Source organism: Falco punctatus (genome assembly GCF_963210335.1).
Source record: "Falco punctatus genome assembly, chromosome: 2".
NCBI lineage: Eukaryota > Metazoa > Chordata > Aves > Falconiformes > Falconidae > Falco > Falco punctatus.
In genome coordinates this window covers 95,633,419-95,648,221 of record NC_137581.1, presented here as the reverse complement: position 1 = coordinate 95,648,221, position 14,803 = coordinate 95,633,419, and the positions used below count along the sequence as shown (strand labels likewise).

Genomic DNA, 14,803 nt, shown 5'->3' with positions numbered 1-14,803 from the left:
CCTGAGACAGGAAGCTTGAGTGCACATGGCTTGATAGGGGGGGGGGGAGGGAAAGGCGCCCCTCAAATGCCTGAACCTAGTAGCTTGGCTACTTCTGAATACAGACCAGGATACAACAAGTTCCTCCTCCCAAAAAAAGCCTGATGAGTCATACAGTATAGCACTATAAACTCTTAGGCTATTTTATTTATTATTTTTTTTTACATTTCTAAACAAAGTTTTACAGAACTAAATAGGAGAAAACAGCTTTACGATAGGGCAAGGAAATGTAAGAAAGTTTAAACTAAGAGATTTTCTCATAGAACCACCTGTGTTGGTAACAAAAAAGCAAGGAAAGTCAATTTCTTGAGAAAGAAGGATTTATTTTCCCTTTGTTTCTTTTTTCAGGTTTTCATTCTCTCCATTTATATCAGGTGCTACCTGTTCCTTAAAGGTGATGCACTGCAATTGCACAAATGGCTTCTATGCCATCTCCTTCAAAGGTAGCTTGTAGAAGAAACAAACAAAAGAACTCCCCCTACCTGCTTAAAAAAATATATAGTAAAGAACATAATTTCAATCCAAAGAAAGAATTCTGGAGTTGCAAGTACAGTAGCATGCATATGAGGTCTGACAGACACCCTCTTGCAGATATCAACCACCATTAAAATACAGAAGCATTTGTCAGGAACTTCCAGAATTAAAATCAAAAAATATGAAATAAAAACCTGTATTTCAAAGTGCAGTATAATCAAATTTTAATAATAAAGCCAGCATTAGGATGGAGGAAACCACTATGAGACTGCAACATCTTAAACATTTATTGAAGAACTAAAGAACAGTAACGGTGAAGTAAGTCAATTCTTCCTCTTTAGAGGAAGGAATCCAGCTCTGAGCTATGGTTAGGATGTAACTATAATATCAGTTCCCAAAATAACAGTCTTAATCAACAAAGAATTTCCCCAGTCAAATTTAATTTTGTACTATGAAAAGACAGAAGGCTGACTATTGCTTCCGTTGTACCATGACATCTACGTACAGATCTGCACATAAGAGCAGGGAAGCTCACGTTACAACAGCTTGGATGCAGCCTGCCCAAACACTTGTCTGGATTACTTGCCCTTTTTTATTTTCCTGCAGGTCTGTCTCCTGAAGGCTTCACAGTCCCTACCCAGGCAGACAGCTGGAAGGACATCTCTTTCATGGAAGTGCCAGCTCCCTCCCCATCAAGTCTGCATCACACATCTACTCAGGTAAGTGCACGGGAGCGCCTTGACCACTGGGTCATAAAGTAAGGGCTGTCTCAGCATCCATCTCATCCTACAGCTAGGCATGTTCCCGCTCCAGAACCAAGATGTGGGTTCCCCCACTAAATTGCTAGATACCTACTCATGGAGAAATGCCTTTGCTACTGTGATGGAACCACTGGTCATGCAACAGAAAACTCTATGACAAGGCTTGGAAAAGACAAAAGATCAGGCACAACCGAGTTACAGAGTCTCAGTCTGGTGGTGAATAGCTTGACAGTTATGAGAAGAAAGGGCAGAGAGTGGACAGGAGTCTTGGAAGAGGAGGAGGAATGGTCTTAAAGACATCTCTGAACCAAGTTTGACTCAAAATACATTTCACGAAAAGGAAAATACAGCTTAAAAAAAGGGGGAGGGGAAAACCCTTCACTATCTTTTAGAGGACTTGGCTATCAGAATGTTACTCGGTAATTAACACTGCTACCTGGTTATCTGAATGCAGAATCTGACCAGTGCAGAAAATATCCTCCAGTTAAGCAGTGTGGGCAATTAGAAATGAACAACTGACAAGCATTCTTGAGATAGTCAAGTATGATTAGCATTTTTTCAACATGAAAGGAGAAAGGAAGGTGAAGCAGCACCATCACTATACTAACATATAATTAATATCAAGCTGTGATGTCAAGATGTGGACTCATTCATATATGCACTCAAAAAAATGTAACATATTCCGAGCTTTGTCCTGGGAAGAAATCTTCCATATTTGAGAGGGTAAATGACTTCATCAAATGCCCTTACTAAGCATGATTCCAGCTGTCTTAAATTCACTGTGGAACTAGATATGCTACAGAAGTTCTGCCTTTCCTTAAAGACAGCCTCAGAAGGAATATATTGTAAATAAAATTCAATAGAAACTTAGCAGTCAGATGCATGTATATTCCTCTGTTTTGCCACCCCCAAGATAAAAATCAGAGAGATAGCTGCTTGTGAGAAATAAGCAACAAGCCTATTTCCAGAAATAACAGTATTTTAAAACCTTAAGCAAAACTGCTATTTCAGTTGCTTGCCCGTTAACAAGTCAGCCCAAACTGACATTGAATTAACTCACAGTTAACATATAACATATTAGGTTTTGTGAAACTATCTCTACATATATATATATATAAATATTTTTAAATATTTTTTGCCCAGTCATTCCCTGTTCCCCTTTGGATTCTTAGCTGCTGTTAGCATCCACTGCTCTTTCATGTTTCAGCTGCTATTAAAGTTAACATTTGAATTACTGTTATGGATCAGGTCATTACAAGTAGGTTGTCCAAATGCTTAACTAGCAGTAGTAATAATAACACTCTGTTACAAGGAATAAAATTTTAGAGCATTTTTCACATCTCGATGGAGACCTGCCATGAGTTTCTTTGTACAACGCAGTAAGCTCAGGAGCCATGAAGCAGGTGAGTTCAGAGTCACGCCAGCCTAGCGTTATACTTGAGCTGAATTTCCCAGCTAAATATGACCAGTTCTGTCAGACAGAGATACCAGCAGAGACAGGGAGCAGAGTCTGCTCTGTCTGTAAACACCCCGCCAGAGCAGGAACAAGAAAAGCAGCAGCAGCTGGACACAGCTGATCAGATGGGAAAGCATCTTTACTAGCCAACATGACAGGCAAAGCTTAAGGGGACAAGGAACGTTTTACTTATTTTTTCCCCAGCCCACATCGTGTACCATTGCTTCCCCATTCTATTCAGAACCGGATGGTTACTGTCATTTTAGTCAGATTTTCCACGCTAGCACAAAAATCAACTCCAAGAAGTTTCTGAGTACCCAGAACGCAGCAATCCACAACTTCCAACCCCAGTTAGCTTTGACGAGGCAACCCTACATACACCCTATAATAGGGTGACATTGGTGAGAAGAGTTGTCTCTTACTGTACCAGATTCTCTAAAGCAGCTATGGTATTTCATAAGCAACCTTTCATAGCGCTGAAGGTATGAACATACAAATACTCTCATAACAAATCTAGAATGCTCCGAAACACTTCTCTGGGGAGAGAAAAGAAAGAAAGGAGGGGGAAAAAAAAAAAAAAAAAAAAAAAAAAAAAAAAAGGATCACATGTCAACAGTAGGGAAAAGCATCTTCAGAAGAAAGAGAAGCAGTGACAAGATTTTCAGCGGTAACAGGAAAGAACAGCCAAGAGGGAAATGGTGAGAAGCACAGCAGCATCCTTCCAGCCATGTTTCAGAGCTACTGGGCAGACACACTGATGCCTGCTGAGTTTTCTACCTGTCCCACCATCCATTTCTAACATGAAAGGTCTCACCTAAAGGGTCAGGAAGACAGCAGAGCAAACAAGCTATGCCTATAAGAGAAATGATCAAACACTGCAATAATCAATAATAATAATTCCAATAACCAATTATCAGAAATTTAAACTTTAAATTACTCTGCTGCACCTTCACATTTTATCTTTGTGACATGTATAAGCAAAACGCCACATGAAAATTTACTTTGGCGGTCGGCCTTCTAGACATTAAACTACATGCAAGATAGTTTTATAAATGCATAGCTCTTGAAGAGATGTGTTCTTAGAACAGTTCTAGAAAAATGGTCCATAAAACATTTATGTGGGCTCAGCACATGGGCAAATTCACAAATAAGACATGTTAACTCCTTCTTCCTGATGACCAATAACCAGAAAAGAAAAAAGAAGAGATTCTTTTTAGAAGAACAGTCTAGACAGTTCAAAAATAGCTTCTGTGCCCTTGCCAGGTGCAAGGGAAACTGGAAAAGTAGGAACTGTGGTGCTTACTAAAACCAGGGTGTCATTTTGACTATTTTTCATCCACCCTCAATGTTCGGGATTTCAGCAAGGAGATCGTACCCGTGCAGCTCCCAAAGAAGGCCACCTCACCCCAAGGCTTAACTGAGAAGTACCACTGTCAGGTTTCCAGGTGGTCTTCATACAGTGCAAAATCCTGAACATTAGTATTTGTGACGCAAAGTGGCAAGAAGTTTCAGAAGCTCAGATGTCTTCAGGGCTTTAGCTCATCCTTTCCCTTGTTTGTTCCAATAAAAAATTCCTTTTGCTTGTTTGCTTACTTATGACACATGCTCAACCTGGGGAAAGAGTTAAAGGCAGTAAGGGAAATCACATTCTGTCTTCACTTTTCAGAAAAAATGGCAACGAAGCATTGTTTATTCTTTCAAGTTGATGTGCATGTTCCGCGCACCCAGGACAACATTCCTTTGGTGGAGATGCAGAGTTAGAGAACATCAATTTAAGTTAAATAATATAAAAAATATAAACACATACAGCACTGTTTTGAGACATACTAGATAATGCCTTCATTTAGCCTGGTTTTGCATTTTTGATGTTTTGTTTTTTTCAGTGCGTGGGAGATATATTATCTCATGTTTTAATGGATGTGGTCATTTTATCCCTGCGGCCAAGTTTAGATTCTTGCAGGTTCTGTTCCCACATTTGAGGACTCTACATTTCCCTCAAGACCCTGGGTCAGCAGAAATCTCCAAAATTCCACTGTGCCAGTGAGCCTTCACAAACCTGAAGTGACTGAAAATAGAGAGCATCAGGACAGCAAGGGCCACTGCAGGAAGATTTATCACGCAATGATAGGGGATGTAAAAGACTTCAGTTCTCTAAGCAGAGTGCTAATGCCACATACACACATTGTGTCACATAATAAAGGTTGCAGCCATCAGATCGGATCATAGCTAGACCAATTTGAATTTATAATACTGAATTATAAATTACTACATGCTTAACATGACCAAACTTCAAGTTTTTAAAAGCTAACTCTGCTCTGCTCTTACTAACAGCTATAAATATGCCATTAGAATGTTGTTACTGTAGAGAAACAAAAGATGAATTGCTTTTTATCTTCTCTTCCCAAAGTTTTAAGTTATGATACTGTAGATATGAAGACAGATCTGCAAGTCAAAACTGCTAAAGTTACCAAGCCGCTAAAGTCTGAACTGCAGTAACCTAGATCTACTGGATGCTTCTGTCACAGCCAACATGCTGTTTAACTCCTCTCCCGGTCATCCAGCATGTTGTGTATTTGCCAAGTAGCTAAATGGTGAACAAAAAACCAAAAAGAGATTATGCCTGAAAATACTAGTGCAATTAGAAACAAAGAAAGTGAGTAGTTTTTTAAACAGGGTAGGTTTTTGGTTTGGTTTGTGACTATTTCTTTTTCCCCTCCCCTAAGCTGATGGTATACGTTAGCTCTAACTTCTTCCCAAGGCACAACACCACAGCCACTGTCAATCTCTGGCCTCGATTTCCTGCAGCACGCATGCAAGTCGCTGAACTCAAAAGCATTACAAGTGGGAAATAAGTGCTGGATGGAGTTCAGATCTGATGATACCAACTACAATTAAATGTTTGGCAATTTAACAAATGACAGCAACTACATAAACATTAAGAAATACCTTACAATGCACATGCACCGAGGGACATTTTCTGAAACTATAAATACCCACTTTCTTGTAATTCACACTCTCCAAAGAGTTACAGTTAATGGTTCCTATACAGCACTGCACATACAAACCAGATGAATGAAGTGCTGCAGCCAAAGGTGATCTCCACCCCCCCACCGCCTTTGAAGCAACCATGCATTACATACACTGCTGAACTGTTCAGAATTTTTGCGACGCTGCTGAGAAGGAAAGCAGAACAGTATGCTCAGTGAGTCTTCCTCTTTCTACTATACCCATTTTAAGAGCATAAGGAAATGAGAGTGCCTTTGCTTAGTTCAAAGAAGCTAGCGTCTTACTCTGTGTGATGAAATTCAAGCAGGAAGCAAAAGGAAAGGAAAAAACAGAAAATTATTGAACTGGAAAAAGTATTCCCCTTTCTCAGAAGAACACCTAACTTTACTTAAAGACTACAGCTGCCTGAGTTTTGCTCTAACAAGCACAAAAAGTTATCCAAATGCAATATTTACACTTCAAAACAATAAGCAAACGTGGCTTATTGGCCTAATACCTCAATCTGCTTGGCCTAGGGAGTAGAAATAACTCTATTATTTTCTAAACTGACAACAAACTATGCATGGAACTTCATTTTTAAAATGCAAATCATCTCAAGTATAGATCAAAGTTAGGATTCAATCTAAGCTATCACACCACTGTATCTATTGAAATTGTTACGTCATATAAGGAAACTCAATGCAGCAGAATTTGCACCAAGCAGGTTTATAGAAATAACCTGAGGTAATAAAACAGGGTAATGCTGAAGGGACTAAAGAAAATCTTTCCAAGTCAATAAAATCTTATACCAGACTTGCAACCTATCCCAGAAGCATCAGACATCCTTGAAAATCTGATATTCATCATCCAAACCTTAGGCTGCAGAGAAACACTGTGTGTAAAATTAAACATCCTGGTGTCACACTGGCAAAGAAAACAAAACCGATAAAAAACATGTTTTACCCCAGCAATCTTTCCAATGATCTTGACCAGGTATTTACTCAGCCAAGCACATAATCTAAGCATCCTCAATACTACTGCTGCACTTTTGTTGGTATTTACCAGAGAAATTGCATTTTGACACCTAGTACACAGGTCTATAACAGATGATCTATTCTGTTTCAGAGATCAACATTCCGTAGTGAGTATTACTGCTCAAAGATAAAAAATAATGATTTGCAACCACATACAACTCAATCCTCTTCCTGCCAGGTGTGAGACTGCAGCAAGTCAGCTGTGATGACATCTGTCAGATAGACCTGAGGTTTGCAGCCAGACGAAGCAACCCCCACCCACAATACAGTGCTCAGAATGGCACTTCAAAGCCTAAGAGAAGCTTCTGATAATTTGGAGGATACACTCAGAATCAGATGCCTCTGGCAATTCAGCATCAAAACCAAAAAGCAGATGAGGTATTGAAGTGCTTCTGTTCCTGTTACAGGAATAGCAAGAATTACTATGAACACTCATCATGTGCATGGTTCCTTGCATTTCTAGGTCTTCATGTCAGTACTTATGATTTTCTATTTTTTCAGTCAGATCTGAGAGTTCCTGAAGCACCGCTCACTTCTAAAATGCATGAATTGGCTTCCCTGGAAATAGCACTCAGCTGGAAAAGAACAAGTCATAAAAGTAAAAACTGCACCAGGGAATAAGAGAAAGATACCAGTCGCCTTTACATCCTGAATTTATGAAGCACTTTGTTATCATGAAGATGAGTGTAGCGTAAGAAGTCTTGGTGGGCAGAATAAAAAGAAGACAATTTTGACAGCCTGGTTTTCCTTTTATTCTTTCATTCCACCATCTTCCCTACCTCTTGGTCACTCCTTCCTATCATCGATACCTTTAATCCATACTCCACTGTCCACATCACCTCACAGAATCACAAACACTGTTGCCGCCCTGATGTTGCATTACCCTGTAGATACAAAGCAGTTCAGTTTTACATATAGCCAGCCTGGAGTGGTAGAAGACACAGGTCATCCAAAAAGCCCAGACATTTCCAGAAAAGCTTTGCTAACAGCCAGTCATCGCTCCCTGAGAAGGATGTGTTAATTAAGACACAAGTATGCTTTTGCAACTTCTTTAAAATATCACCTCAAGAGCTCCTTGAGTTTTCATGAGGAACGGAGTCTCTTCCTGCTTTTTTCAACAAGATTCAAATCTGTTGCCTTCAGGTAAGGTTCTTTACAGCCAAGAGCATAACATTTCCTCATATTGTTACTGATGCTCTAGTTAACGGGTGTAGCATTTGCCCTGGAAATAGAATAGGAACTCACGGATTATATTATCCTGATTAGGTCCTCCGCCACCACCACCACTTGTTTGAAGACCATCCCAGTTAAGGCCTAACACACAGTTTGCCGTTCATGCCTACTTGGGGCTACATTAACAGCAGCAGATTTGCAAGTAAGTAAATGCATCACAATTCTATACTGTCACACCTTTTGGCTGATGGACACTTTCCCATTTCGCAGTGAACCTGGTGAACTGCAGTGAATCTTCTGTGGTTTTAAGCCCAACCCGTGATTACACAGAAATCTCAATTTTGCATTTTATTTTGCCTCTTAAAGCAGAGTTTGAGCCTGCAGAGTTGTGCAGAGAACTTTAGAAATATGTGGATGTTCAGAAAACAAAAGTCAAAAGAACCAGTAAGCTCATATTTTTTAAATCTATCTCTGTATTTTTCAATCCATCTCACAATTACTGGATGCTCCAGATTGGACAGTCCAGCTGTAGAGGAATGAATTTTACAGAAATTCAGAACAAAGAGGCATGGCAAACTACAAGAAGGATTGTAAATACATGCATAGCTTCCTCTCTGTCAAAGTGTGGTCTGTGCTACACTCATTTGCAGACCTTTTGATTTAACAGGCAGCTGGAAAATCAGGCTTTTCTAGGGACTGTTAGCTGTGGAATTAATTCACTGTTGGTCATTTGTGAATCATGTAGATATGGTCTCAAACACTGAGGGAGGAAGCAACTGAAGCACTTCTGTTATTTTTATAGAGTTTGAATGGGAGACTTCTAGTGTACTACATCTGAAAATGGATATACATATCGGATTAGTTTTGCCACGAAAATTACACTACATCTAAAAGTAAGAAAGCACACATTACTTATCTTTCTAACATACAGGAAGAAATACACATCACTGCAGCACTGATACTTGGGGGAAAAAAGTCCCCAAAAACCAGCCACCACAAGAAATTACGCATTCCATTATCAGACTGTGGGTCTGCCTACGTTTATGCCCAAACATATCCTTATTCATGCTACACTAAATAAGGGATATCAGGAAAAGAAGTTACAAGTCGTTGCAATACTGGAATCCAGTCTACTTCACAGAATTCACATTATTTTCACTGAAGTGAAAATAAGTACAGGGAACTGAGATAATCTCAGTACTCTACAGACCATTACAAAAAGAAACAAAGAATAAAGAGCTAAAGGGTTAAATCCTGTCTCTCTGGTTCCACGCCCATTTATACCTGCCAAGCATTGCTGACTGCAGGACCTTCAGATCAGTCTAGGATGTTTTACTGTTTCATTAAGTGGCAACCTGTGAACTGCAACCTGGCAGCACCGCATTTGAAGAAAATGCATCCTGAACTCTCACGGTCAAAACCCCAACCAACCTAGCAATCCATATAGGTACATGAAACAAATAACCACTCGAAATTCTCTGAATGAGCTACCATTTCAAGGCTGAGCGTTGTAGTCCATAGTCAACTTCACCTCAAATTTAGCTTTGTGTATATACGTTCAGCTGTTGGATGTCATGATCTGTTCTACCTTTTTGAGATGATGGGTGAATTCTCTGAGTAATACATCTTACACAAATGTGGTTCTCAACTTCAAAGAAGTCCATGTTAGATAAACTAACTCTGTCCACAAGGATCTAAAAGTAAAGTCATTGTGAGTAACAAGCTGTACTAAATATAGAGGTAACATGAAAAGTCACTACAAAGCAAATTAATTTTAATAAACATGCACTTTAAAGGGATGATGTGCCATGTTCTTCCAACCTGCCCTCTATTCTACATCCTCCTCTCAGAAGTACAAAAAATAAAGCAGCCTGAAAAAAACCCCTCCATTTATTTGCAAAGTAGATTCACTGATCACTGTTATTTTGGATCAACACTAGCATCACATTTCTTTCTGTGATTAAATACAGTAGACTATAGAATGTCAATCAATATGTATATTGCATAACTTTGATACCGATCAGATAGCATGTCATAGCTCTGACATCATAGTATCAGTGTAGATTGTTTCCATTTCTTCTTAGGATAACAATTCAGTCATCAAATGTAACATTAAATAAGATTTTAAGACAGCAGATGGCATCACTTAGTTATCTTTAACTGTTGTACACTGACCATTTTCTATGCAGCATAATCCATTTTTGAAGATTAGCAAATGGAGTTCTGTGGACAGGACAGAAAAGTAGTATTTCAAAACCTAAAAAAATAAGACATTACCATTTCACCTATCCGGTTGCCTTGACCTGTACTGAGTTTCCTACAGGCATCTTAAAAGAGCCCACAATTTCCCACAGCTGTGGCTGCCCTTCTTTGATGCACCAGACACTTAAGAGCCCCTAAGTGAGTCTCCTATAAGCCACCAGCTGAAGGCATTCAGATCTTCTCTAGATCAGCAAGAGCAATGGCTGGCTTTCAGAAACCTGTCAGATGTGACTACAACTTAGTGGGAATTCATAGATTTTTCCTATGTGTTCCCACTGGGATCACTATTAGAGCTATATCATGCCATCAGGCACAAAATCACAAAGTATTTTGAACCACTATTAAAGAAATTGCCCATTCAACAAGCAAGAGTTGACAAAAATGGTGAATGCTGGAAAGGCTCTTCACACCCACTCAGCATCACATGGGAAGTAACAGCCAGGATGGAGAGACCTGGCTCTAAGCTTTCCGAGCAGCTGAAAAAACAAGGTTTCCTGTTCAATCTTCTTTCACGATTTCTTTCTCAGTGTTCTTTATATAATCTAAAGGATGTCATGAAAAAAGACAGGATGTCATGAAAAATCTCCTTTGTGTATTTTGATGATCTATAGATTTGAAAAGGTAAACTAAAAACAAAGGTCTCTGTGCACTGGCTCAAACTGCCGTACAGAAAATGGGAACTCAGAGAAGGCAATGTACTGAGAAATTTTTCTGATCTCACTTCAGAAGAGTAATAAAACATTATATTCTACTCAAGGCATTTAGAAAGCAGCTGTCACAGGAGCTTGTAGGTGTTATTACAGTAAGAAGTCGTGATCAAAAAGGTGTATTTTTCCAGGTGCCATTTAGTTAGAACAGATGCAAGAATGCACCGTAGGGATCTTGAGCTGAAGATGCCATCAGGGAGGGAGCAGTCGGGTGGATGTCCTTTAGCAGGCTGCAAGGCGAGATCTGTAAGTTCAAAGGTGGCAGCCCATGGTGCAAACCTGGCCCAGAGGTGGCCCTGTGCTGGTTGATCCGCGGTAAGTGCCATTGCTAACTGATCCCTCCTAACTTGCTTACTACTCCATAGAGTGCAACGGAGAGCAACAGGGGAGGGGCACTTCAAACCTTGCATGACAGATGTGTGGGAAACATGGAAAAGGCCATATGGAGAAGGGAAGAAATAAGCCAGAGTACAGGAGAAACACTCTCCTCTTCACCCAGCTCTGCTTTTCTTTATCCACTCCTAACTTTTTCTCTGGTCTTGCCAGACCTATTCAGACAGCCACACTGTATGTACTGTCTGAATTCCAAGATGGCAGCCTTGCAGAAGAGTTAGTAATTTATTTTAGGGTTGCTAACAGTTTATCCTTGCTTGATGGATGAGTGCAAAGACCCACTAGCATGCATGCTTAGTATTTAGTGTGCATTTAATAGCAGCCAGGAGCTCGACCTGAACTTCTTCACTTCAACAACTTCACCTGAACAATGAAAAATGAATTATGAAAACCAACGGAGTAAAGCCATTTGTGAAGAAGCTACAGAGTTCTTCAGAAGAGAAAACATGACTACAGAGTATATTGAAAACAAACATTAGTACTAATGAAGAGGTTATAATAATCTTTTCATTTTGCATCTTTGTAAAGACCTGTCTTCTCCCTCTGTGTTCAGATCAGCACATTAGCAGTGCACCACCAAAGCCTTCATCGTCTTTCTGCTCTCAGCTTAGGGCAGAAACAAGCTTTTTGAGCCACTCTGAGTATGCTGTTATACTTCTGAAAAGCAAACAGAGCTCCAGGAACTGTGAGGAACAGAGGAGGGAAGAAGGGAAAGAGTCAATCTCTGACACAATATATTAGAGTCATTCTCAAATCTTTTTTTCTTTTTATGGAAGTCACCTTCTAAAGTGTTGGTACCGTGTGCTTTAGACAATACTCTTTTTCCCAAGGGTTAAATTTTTTTCCTACTTTCTAGTAATACAAATTGAATAGCTTTTTTTCTCCATAATAGAATGAATTAGACATAAGACCAACAATAATTTGAACCCAAACCAGGTACGCCATTACTGATGTCATGATAATTGACACTTACACTCATTGTAGCTATCTGCTTTCTGCTGAGTCAGTTTCAAAATACATGCTAGTCCAAAAGGCATTAGCAGATACAAGACTAAATTCCTAGAGGTCACCAAATAGTCAGTAATGTTATCTATAGTGAATATCTGTACCATAATGACAATAATTATACGATACAGTTGCCTATAGTGGCAGAAGTCAGTCTCGAGTGATCTTGCCCTGTCCTATCTTACTGCTGCAGCTTAATAAAACAGATGATGCAGATGCAGAAGCTAAAAACCAAAAGGCACTGCAGGAGGTCTGTACTCCATCACAAGTGATGTGGGGTAGACTTCAAATTTTACAAACAGCATATACATTTAAACATCAAACCACGTTTTAATATTACTTAGAAGTCTAAAATTACGCACAGAGGTCTAGCAGGGCTTTCTAAAACAGAAGCAAGCCAGTTGCCTAAGCCCTATTGCAATCAGTAGTTATTAACTTAGCAGTCTGTTTAGACACTGTAAAATGCCTCTGAGGACTTCTCACACATTTACGTGCCTAGGCATTTCCGAGTATCAGGCCTCTAGGTACACGTGAACTGCAGCCATTTAAAACTTCCTTAATACTGGAAGCCATTCTTCTCCATTCAATGAATTCTGTGAAAACTGAATCTCATAATCAAACTACATATTATATTCTTTATGCAGAGACACACATACAAAAATGGAGTAAAAATTAATTTTCTACAATCACAGGGAAAGTTCCCCAGACATGCCTTCATTATTTCACATTCAGCTACAGCAAGTTTCTGAGCTAACCTGTGTACACAAAGCATTATATTCTCCCCAGCTTGCTTCCAGCAGGGATAAACGCGTCTCCAGAGCTCCACTAGTTCCTAAATGAACTCCTATAGGATTCACTTCACGATTTGCCTTCCTGCACCTTCAGAATTATTTCCTTCCCAAATCCTCCTTCCCCCCTTCTTCTGGACTAGTCTTCCCAGTTAAATTATGCAAATGAACAGTGAGAATGGATAGCTTCTCAAGCGAGTGACCATCTACTTACGCTTTTATCCCAACCTCAGCTGTCCTGGTTGGTTTGCAGACACCTGTGCAGCAAATGCCAGCGGACTGGCTATCTCCTCACTTCCTTCATTAGAGTGCAACTCTGAAAACCTGAAAGATTACCTCCTTCCTTCCTTCTGTCTTGTGCAATGTTTTTAAACTGGTGGTGGGAGGAGCAGAAAGTCTCCCTATCTCATCACGTGAGAAAAAGCTAAAATTCCCATCAGAAGTGACTCACTGTCACTAATCATATATACACCAGATTGAAAGGCACTCAGAACGTGAAGCTTGAATCCCATCCTCAGTTAAGCAAACGAGAAGCAAATTGCTCAGCACTATCATATTAACTGCCATATCTGTACAATTTTGCACAATGGAGCTGATGAATATAAATTTATTGTTTCTAACACTGAACTCAAGAGACATGCGGCTGAATTTTTTTGGAAGAACAAACAGCTGAGTAACGTGCAAATTCCTTTATTCTGAAATGACTAAGTATCAGTGGAAAAATTTTCTGTATACAAGACATTCACTTCATTTACCACCTGGTTCAAACATTAGAATAAATAACCTTATTGCTTAACCAAGCAGATGCACATCAGAATCTTCGGTAACAAAATTACACTACAGCTTGAGGTACTGCATCTTCTGTTTGCTTCTCACTGGGAATATTGTGAGTTTTTTATTCAATACTAAATCCAAGTACAAAAATTCAAAGAATACTGTTTAGATTCAAGAATATAGCCAAATGCTGGAGGCAAACAGGGGGTGGGTGGAAAAAAAAAATTCTACCATCTCTGAAATGTAGCTTGACAATGATAGGATTTATTGTCTTATTTTAACAAAAGGCATCAAAATCGGATTTGGAAATTCATACATCCTACTGAATCTACAAAGCAGGGAATTTTCCCCATTCGTATTACATATGCAATACTGCCCTATGTTGTTCCTAAGTGGACCCAGGCTTTTTGCCTTTCTGGTGCTTTTAACTTTGCCTAATAACTATGCAGCTCCCACAGGACTATACTCAGAATAAAATATGAAGAATACCCTGTTAGCGATAAAAACAACAGTACAATGATAAAAAGTGACTACCCTCCTCCTATTTTTCAGGGAAGTATTCTAATGCCCAGGAACGAGATTATGATCTGTCACAGTCCTGTAAATTCAGGATAAATCAAGCATTTGCTCTAGCATTACCTTATCATAAAAGAAATCAAGGCCTCATTGCAATAATGTGCTTGAGCTATTGCCAAGTTAACAATTTCTATTGGCGTTTAATTATAGCGTGCTTCCTGAAGCTGAGGCATCTTTAGTACCAGTCAGGCTACTCTGAGCAAGAGACTTGTCCTGTTCAAATCAACACTCATACAACAAGTAGTGTTAGTATGTAGCAACATGTGACACACAAAATTGGCCAATGATGTCAATTTAGCTCACTGAATGTTAAAGAACATCCAGCCCAGAAATTACAACTACCAATGTAAATAATAAAAATACTGAAGTCCTACTT

At 39.4% G+C, this 14,803-nt stretch overlaps 1 protein-coding gene and 1 long non-coding RNA gene across 6 annotated transcripts in view; one reads left to right on the top strand and one right to left on the bottom strand.

Moving 5' to 3' along the window:
- Positions 1-14,803, bottom strand: part of ARHGAP6 (Rho GTPase activating protein 6) — a 344,557-nt gene that overhangs the window by 113,888 nt on the left and 215,866 nt on the right. Inside the window, exon 1 of one of the 5 annotated variants that reach the window (XM_080376889.1) lies at positions 13,292-14,791. The exons of the other annotated variants lie outside the window; for them this stretch is intronic. The gene's annotated coding sequence lies outside the window, so the exon portion shown is untranslated. Of the gene's footprint in view, positions 1-13,291; positions 14,792-14,803 lie in introns of those variants that run through there. 5 annotated transcript variants of the gene reach the window in all.
- Positions 43-13,284, top strand: LOC308059482. Its single transcript, XR_013926268.1, has 3 exons — positions 43-1,232; positions 6,928-7,127; positions 7,251-13,284. It is a non-coding gene; the product is annotated as an uncharacterized lncRNA (long non-coding RNA).